An 8,025-nucleotide genomic window follows, 5' to 3' on the forward strand; every position below is an offset into this window, starting at 1 on the left:
AACGTGATTTTATCAACCTAATGGATACGTATCCAGTAAGGTTTCCAAAGACCATAGATACTAAATGATGAAAGATCTATAAAACTTAAAAGGGAGCAAAAACAAAAAATTTTTGATATCCTTATAAACAAATCATACAGGTAACATTTCATAATATATTCTAGTTCTTCGCAAGTTTCATCTGGCTATCCTATATTAGTTTTCCTCCAAAATCTGGCCAAGGTCTTCAGGACTGGTAAAACTTCGAACAGAATTTCCCGAAACCCCAAATCCTGACTTTGATACATGCAAGGTCTATAGAATATATTCAATAGACTTTGGATACATGGATCAAAAGGATGACTTCTCCGAAGTGAAAAGAAATAGTTTATCGGTAGTCAATACAGTTAATAACGAGTGCATAGACGAGTAGGCGAATACCTTATGATGTCTTTAGTTAGTACCGGTAGATCAACTTACAATCAAAATAATAATGGGATTGGCTTACTTAATTCCTAAAAATCAACTTAAGACACCTGATAATCTCAAAAGCATAGTGAATATATCTAATTCCATTGAAAATATTTCGTTGCTTAAATTTTAGCAAAATTGTGTGAATTTTTTAGCACAATTTAAGACATAATGGACAACATAGTCATTTGTAAAATATTGTTAATATCTATCAACACGGTATATCTACTGATTATGTGTTCAACTATTAAAGATACTAAGATACAGTGACGTGTTCAATATAAAAAGTAAATTTAATCAAGTAATTGTGAAAATCTCAGGTGAATCATGCCTTATCAAATAAGTACACAGTAATAGGTGATAGGGGAAACAATTTCCTTTTCTTTGTAATGATTATTTTACATATTTTATATTTCATTTCTTGTGATATTCTAAAACTGATCTCAAAACAAGTGGAAATATGTGCCTGGAAGAATTCCCAAGATTTCTTTAGAAACGTTACAAATAAGGATCATGTTTCAAACAAATATGGGCAGCAGTTTCGGAGGAAAACAACACTTAAATATAAACATTATTAGCAATAAACTTCCTAACTTAAAGATTGTCTACCATATTCCACTCAACCATAGTAAAACTTTCAGCCACTTAATTTGTCTTTAACGAAATGAATTACACAGATTTTATCTCTCAGATATTTCGATATTTAATACTCGACATCTAATTAACTTAAAACTCAAAGAAATATTTGTCAGATAACTATAGCTACACAAACAAATAAAAATATACATAATAAATCATTTGGGAATCCCACTTCCTAATTGACGATCTCTTGTTCAAAGCCCAGAAAGAAAGGGATGAAGAGACTTCAAAACATTCCATCTAAATACTCAAACATGCAAACGGGTAAAAGCGAGACTTCAAAAAAAAAAAAAAATGAGTAAATGTTTGCACATTTCTTCTGTATAAAACTTACATTTACCTCGATCAGCAAGCACAATGAACTCACCTGTAACCAGAAAAAAATAGTTTGAATAAAGGTGCGAATTGATTGACTAATTTGAGTTGATATTGACAGAAAGGAAAATCCATTATGGCATCATGAAACAACATTGGAATTGCCTATGGCACTAAATCAAATTAGGTAAATAAACACCAAACACATAAATTCTTGGAAAAATAGATGTCGTCACTCAACATTCCAACTATGTTAACTCTGCTTCCAAAATAAAAACAAACAGAAAAATTACCAACAATAAACGAATCTGGCTCGATCCAATTACATAGGAGTGCGCCGTTCATAAGGATACATCTCTTTGATTTATCGCAGCCAATAACAATAAATTCAACTCCCAAGAATTTTGTAGTTCATTTGAAAAGCATCATACAGCACTAGATCATCAAGTGTCTTTTTGCTCAAGCAGTAAATGTAAATCCACTTAAGTAAATAAAAACCTGTTTGGAGTAGTACATAATATTCTGTTTGGTTGGTTGTTGGATCTAAAATATAAGTAAAATCACAGGTATCAGAGAGAGAGAGAGAGAGAGAGAGAGAGAGAGAGAGAGAGAGAGAGAGAGAGAGAGAGAGAGAGAGATATGCCTCACGCTTTCTTGGAATAGACAAGGCCCTGTATGCGAGCGGTGTCGGTCCCGAGTGATGTGGCTTGTCGAGTAATAGAAGCAAGGACTATAATGTGCCTGAGTATCAGGTAACCTCCTCGCAACCCACTCAACAGGACTGACAGCTACACACTGCAACGAGACCTTAGTTATGACGGCACTGGTTGTCACTCATTCTCTCAACATAATATCTAAGGCTAAACGATTATAGGTGACGGGTGCCATGATATATGGAACAATATTATTGATGATAAAATAATGTATTAATCACTCGGACGACAGAAATATAGTCACCATAGATAGATAAAGAAATTATTTTATTTTTTCTGCTACTTACAAAATTGTTTATGAATTTGAAATAAACCATCAAAGAATATTTTAATGATTAAATAAATGTCAGTAATGGGAATAAAAATATTCCATAATCAAATATCATTGCATTTTTAGCAAGATGATATTTGCAGCAACTGTAACGTTGACCAACTACAAAAAACGGAAAATATGTTTCAAATAAAGCCGCTAACTAGTACCAATAGCGTACTTTAAGTTGCAACCAATTGATAAGCGGTGCCTGAGGACTTAGTCCTGTATAGGTATAGAAAATCACGCCGATCTGAAAGGACGATCATAGTGTACCTACTTTTCTCTCATTCTTATTACAGAACCTTTAATAAATTACCGCAGTTTCATTGCCACACTAGTGCACCCTTGATAGTGGCCATAATTAATGCTAATGGCTAAACCAGCTATCTTAATTCAATAATATAAGAAAAGAACGAATCAGAGAAGTGAGTAATGTTTTAGAATGATATATATACGGCATGTATCAGCTAATGTGGGTAAGTGTCATTGTGGTGTAAAACATAGCTCACATTTGGTAGACCAGTGGATCTCTTCCATCCTACCAGTCTACCTAGCTATAGATGGGTACCAGCTATTGATAAGATCAAGACTAAAAAGAGAATGCAAATGGCAAAAGCACCTTTAAAGATCTGCAAAGAGACCAGAAGGATACACCTCACTGTACCAACCGTGTTTCACACAATTGTACATAATTCCTTTTGTATATATTATGCTTGTATCTTCGCTCCTCCCTCGCACTAAAACGAACATGAAAATTCCTGTCTGGTTTTTCCTCTGTAATATTCTCTGTCTTGTGAACTTGTTATGTCCTGTTGCCTTGAGGTTTTGTATATAAGGAGAGTGTTCCACATTAATATAACTCAGTCGTTTCCAATCTGCCTTTGAGTTCACACCCTTACTCGGCGCAGTCACATTGGGGACACCGGAAGTCGACTCGCTCCCACTGCCTTCCACCCCCACCTCCCTCGCCCCTCCATCGTAGGTACTATGATGGAGGCTGACTCTACTCCGGCAGTTGGCACTGCGGCCGCCCCATTGAAACTTTCACCGTTCGCCAGCGGAGAAGCGTTCGCTTGGTTTCAACGCGCTGAAGTCCACTTTCGTATCAGGGGCGTGACTCGCTCAACCACCAAAGCGGATTATGTTCTCGCGGCGATACCCGAGGACACCTTCCCAGAAATATCCGACTGGCTTTGTGAACAAGGAGACACCCCAATAGCGTATGACGCCCTCAAATCATACCTTCTGCAGCAGTACTCGCCGTCACCAGCCGCCCGTAAAGCAAAGCTTTTTCAGCTCTCGCATCAACCGGTGGGGGACCAAAGGGCTTCGCTTGCTCTCAGGGAAATGACCAGTATCGCTCGCCTTCAACCTGCCGCAGACGGCTCTCCTCATGAGGTGAACCTACTCCGTGCCCTTTGGATACGCCGTTTACCTGAACCTGTGCGCGCTGCCATACCCGATGTCGATAGTTTACCCATAAAGGACTTGATGACCAAAGCCGACGCCCTTATGGACAGCCACTTCAAGACCTCCATCAACGCCTCCACCCCTGACGACAAGGATGCCTATTCAACGTCAACCGAAGCTGACATGAATGCCGTAGGACATAAACACCTACCCCGTGACGTGCCGAAGCGGCGACAAAGCCGCCCACCACCCACCAATCGCTCGCGCCCCAACGAACGACTTCTACAGCCACTTACTACCTCCCATCCGCCGCAGTTTTGCTACTACCACTTCAGATTCGGGGCAACCGCGAAGAAATGTGCCAAAGATTGTCAGTAGCCAAAAAACGTGTAAGTAGGCCATCGCTTGTGGCGGTGGCCTCCCATGTTTCTAATCTTTTCTTTTTACAGGATGCAGGAACGGGCGTGCGATTTATTGGTAGACACGGGTGCTTGTCGTTCTCTTTTGCCAAGGAAACTCTTCAAGGCACAACGTAGTCTGTCTACATCTGCCAACGTACGCTTGGTAGCTGCCAACGGATCTGCGATACCCACCTACGGTTACGAGAGCCTCACATTATCGTTCGGAAACGGTAAATTCAATTGGGAGTTTCTCATTGCTGACGTCACAATGCCAATCCTCGGTGCGGATTTCCTCTCTCATTTCCACCTTCTGGTCGATGTCGCCCACCGACGATTGGTCAAAGCAGACTCGTACTTGTCGACACCTCTTCAACCCGCCCCCTCTAACCTCGCCCTCCACATCAGCGCATCCACGGATGCCTACGCCCACCTCCTCACGTCGTACCCGGAAGTTTTCCATCCAGAACTTCGCCAAACGCCCACGGCTCCTGCCAAGCACGGTATTTATCACCATATCAAGACGACGGGACCCCCAGTCTTCGCAAAATTCAGACGTCTGGCACTGGAACGATTGGCAGCCGCCAAACAGACGTTCGCCGAAATGGAGAAAATGGGCCTTTGCCAAAAGGCCTCCAGCCCATGGTTGTCACCCTTACACATCGTTCTGAAGAAAGATGGCTCCCTCCGTCCGTGCGGGGATTACAGGCGCCTGAACATGCAAACAGAACCGGATCACTACCCCCTCCCAAACATTGCCGATGTAACCTCCTACCTGCACAAAGCGAAGGTTTTCTCTACGCTCGACCTCCTGAAGGGGTATTATCAGGTGCCTATGAACCCAGAAGACATCCCCAAGACCGCCATCACCACTCCGTTTGGCACATACACCTTCAATTACTCTTGTTTTGGCCTTCGTAATGCTGGGGCAACGTTTCAACGTCTCATGGATGGCATCTTAGGGGACCTCCCTTTCTGTGTATGTTATGTGGACGACATACTTGTGTTCTCCTCCTCAAAAGAGGAACACCTCCGTCACCTGCGCATCGTGCTCGACCGCCTGCAATAAAACGGCCTTGTAGTCCGGTACGACAAGTGTACCTTTGGCGCCAACGAAGTGTCGTTCTTAGGGCACCGTATCACTCCTGAAGGAGTCCATCCCCTCCCTGAGAAGGTAGCAGCCGTTCAGAATTTCCCCACGCCCTCGACCGTCAAAGCTCTGCAGGAATTCTTGGGCATGATCAACTATTATCACCGTTTTCTGCCAGCCATTGCCACCACTCTTGCTCCCCTCTACGCCTCCCTCAAGGGCAAGCCAAAGGACTTGAAGTGGGGTCCCCTTCAAGAAGCAGCCTTCTGCAATGCAAAGAAGGCCCTATCAACTGCTGCGGCTCTCACTTTTCCTATCCCACACGCCCCTCTCCTTCTCTCCACCGATGCCAGCGACGTCGCTATTGGTGCAGTACTCGAGCAGGTGGTCAAAGGCTCGCCCCGCCCATTGACCTTCTTCAGCAGAAAACTGTCCAAGGCAGAATCGGGTTATTCTACCTTCGATCGAGAATTGCTGGCGGTGCACTTGGCTGTCCGTCACTTTCGCCATTTCTTAGAAGGTACGCCCTTCGTCATTCGCACAGACCACATGCCTCTGGTGCATGCCTTCACTCGACAGTCTGACGCCTGGTCCGCCCGTCAACGCCGACATCTCTCCGCCGTGGCTGAATACAATTGCATTTTCCAATACGTCCCTGGGAAAATGAATGCCGTTGCCGATGCCCTGTCAAGAAACACGTTGGCTGCCGTTCAACTGGGATTGGATTACAACGCCCTGGCTGAAGCCCAACGACAGGATCCAGAGTATCAAGCTTGTAGGACATCCTGCACGTCCCTCCGTTGGGAGGATTTTCCCCTCGAAGACTCCAATACCATCCTCCTCTGTGACGTCAGTACTGGTAGACCGCGACCTTGGACTCCTGCTCCCATGCGCCGACAGGTGTTTGATTTCATCCACAGCCTTTCACATCCCTCGTGCCGTTCTACTGCACAGCTGCTGAAGGCAAAGTTCATTTGGCACGGCATTTCTAAGGATGCTAAGGATTGGGTCCGTGCCTGTACTTCTTGCTAAACTTCCAAAGTACATCAACACACGGATTCAGGAGTGGGCACCTTTCCTCAACCTCAGCGTCGTTTCGCACTCATTCACGTCGACGTTGTAGGCCCCCTACCCACATCACGAGGACACCGTTACCTGTTTACCATCATCGACCGCTCCACTCGTTGGCCTGAAGCCATTCCCATGGAAACTGCAACGTCCGCCCTATGTACATCTGCCTTACTCACTGAATGGATTTCAAGATTCGGTATCCCTGAGCATATTACTTCTGACAGGGGAACCACTTTCACCTCTCAATTATGGACGTCATTAGCGAATCTCCTGGGCATCACCCTACATCAGACAACGGCCTACAACCCCGCTGCCAATGGAATGGTTGAACGTTTTCATCGCACCCTCAAAGCAGCTTTGATGTCCCGCTGCAAGGATTGCAACTGGTTTACTCAGCTTCCCTGGGACCTCCTTGGACTAAGGACCACTCCTAAAGACGCCCTCGACGTCTCGGCAGCCGAAATGGTATATGGCAATCCGTTGGTCGTCCCTGCCGAGTTTTTTCCTTCTACAACCTCCTCCAACGATCTCCAGCGCATACGTCACGTCGTGGGAAAATTTACTCCGTGCCGCCAGACTTACAAGCCCCCAGCGAAGCATCACATACCAACGGACTTGCACTCTGCAACGCACGTCTTCCTGCGCAACGACACCAGCAAGCCACCACTAACGCCCCCTTACACGGGCCCTTTCCTTGTGATCCGACGCAGTCTGAAAGCATTCCTCCTAAACATTCAGGGCAAAGAAGACTGGGTCTCCATTGATCGTCTAAAACCTGCTTATCTTCTGCCAGATGACCCGCCTACAGTTCGCCTCTCTAGATCAAGGCGCCCTATTTAACATGTACAGTATGTCATTTTTAGGGGGGAGCCATGTACCAACCGTGTTTCACACAATTGTACATAATTCCTTTTGTATATATTATGCTTGTATCTGCGCTCCTCCCTCGCACTAAAACGAACATGAAAATTCCTGTCTGGTTTTTCCTCTGTAATATTGTCTGTCTTGTGAACTTGTTATGTCCTGTTGCCTTGAGGTTTTGCATATAAGGAGAGTGTTCCACATTAATATAACCCAGTCGTTTCCAATCTGCCTTTGAGTTCACTCCCTTACTCGGCGCCGTCACATTACCCTCCTATAGGGTATAGGGACGTGTGGTGTATACATAATGTATATATATATATATATATATATATATATATATATATATATATATACATATATATTATATATATGTATATATATATGTATATATATATATATGTATACCAGTTTGTGAGATCGGTATTACTGTATGGACGCGAGTCGCAATATGACATTGAATTAATATCCAACAGCTTTAGTAGATTTAAGAACAAATCCCTCAGAAGAATATTGGGAGTTAAATGGCAGAACAGAATTATAAATGAAACCATAAGAGAGATTTCTCGAAGTATTATGTGGATAAGATCATGGTGAGGGGTAGATGGATATTTTTGGGGCATGCTCTTCGCACTCCCCAAGAGAGATTAGTTCACCAAACTTTCAACTGGGCTCCTCAAGAAATAGAAGAGTTGGAAGACCCAGGTGTACATGGCTGAGTACTATGAAATGTGAAACAGATGGTAAATAGAAAAGTTTTGACTT

The 8,025-nt window shown here is 43.7% G+C and overlaps 1 long non-coding RNA gene across 1 annotated transcript in view; it reads right to left on the bottom strand.

The window, feature by feature from the left end:
• Positions 1-1,432: 1,432 nt before the first annotated feature.
• The window catches only part of LOC137632033 (uncharacterized), a 163,957-nt gene continuing 157,364 nt past the window's right edge, over positions 1,433-8,025 (bottom strand). The window contains exon 3 of the long non-coding RNA XR_011042002.1: positions 1,433-1,456. This is a non-coding gene — a long non-coding RNA (uncharacterized lncRNA). The remainder of the gene's footprint in view (positions 1,457-8,025) is intronic.

Source organism: Palaemon carinicauda, chromosome 40 (assembly GCF_036898095.1).
Source record: "Palaemon carinicauda isolate YSFRI2023 chromosome 40, ASM3689809v2, whole genome shotgun sequence".
NCBI classification, from domain to species: Eukaryota; Metazoa; Arthropoda; class Malacostraca; order Decapoda; family Palaemonidae; genus Palaemon; species Palaemon carinicauda.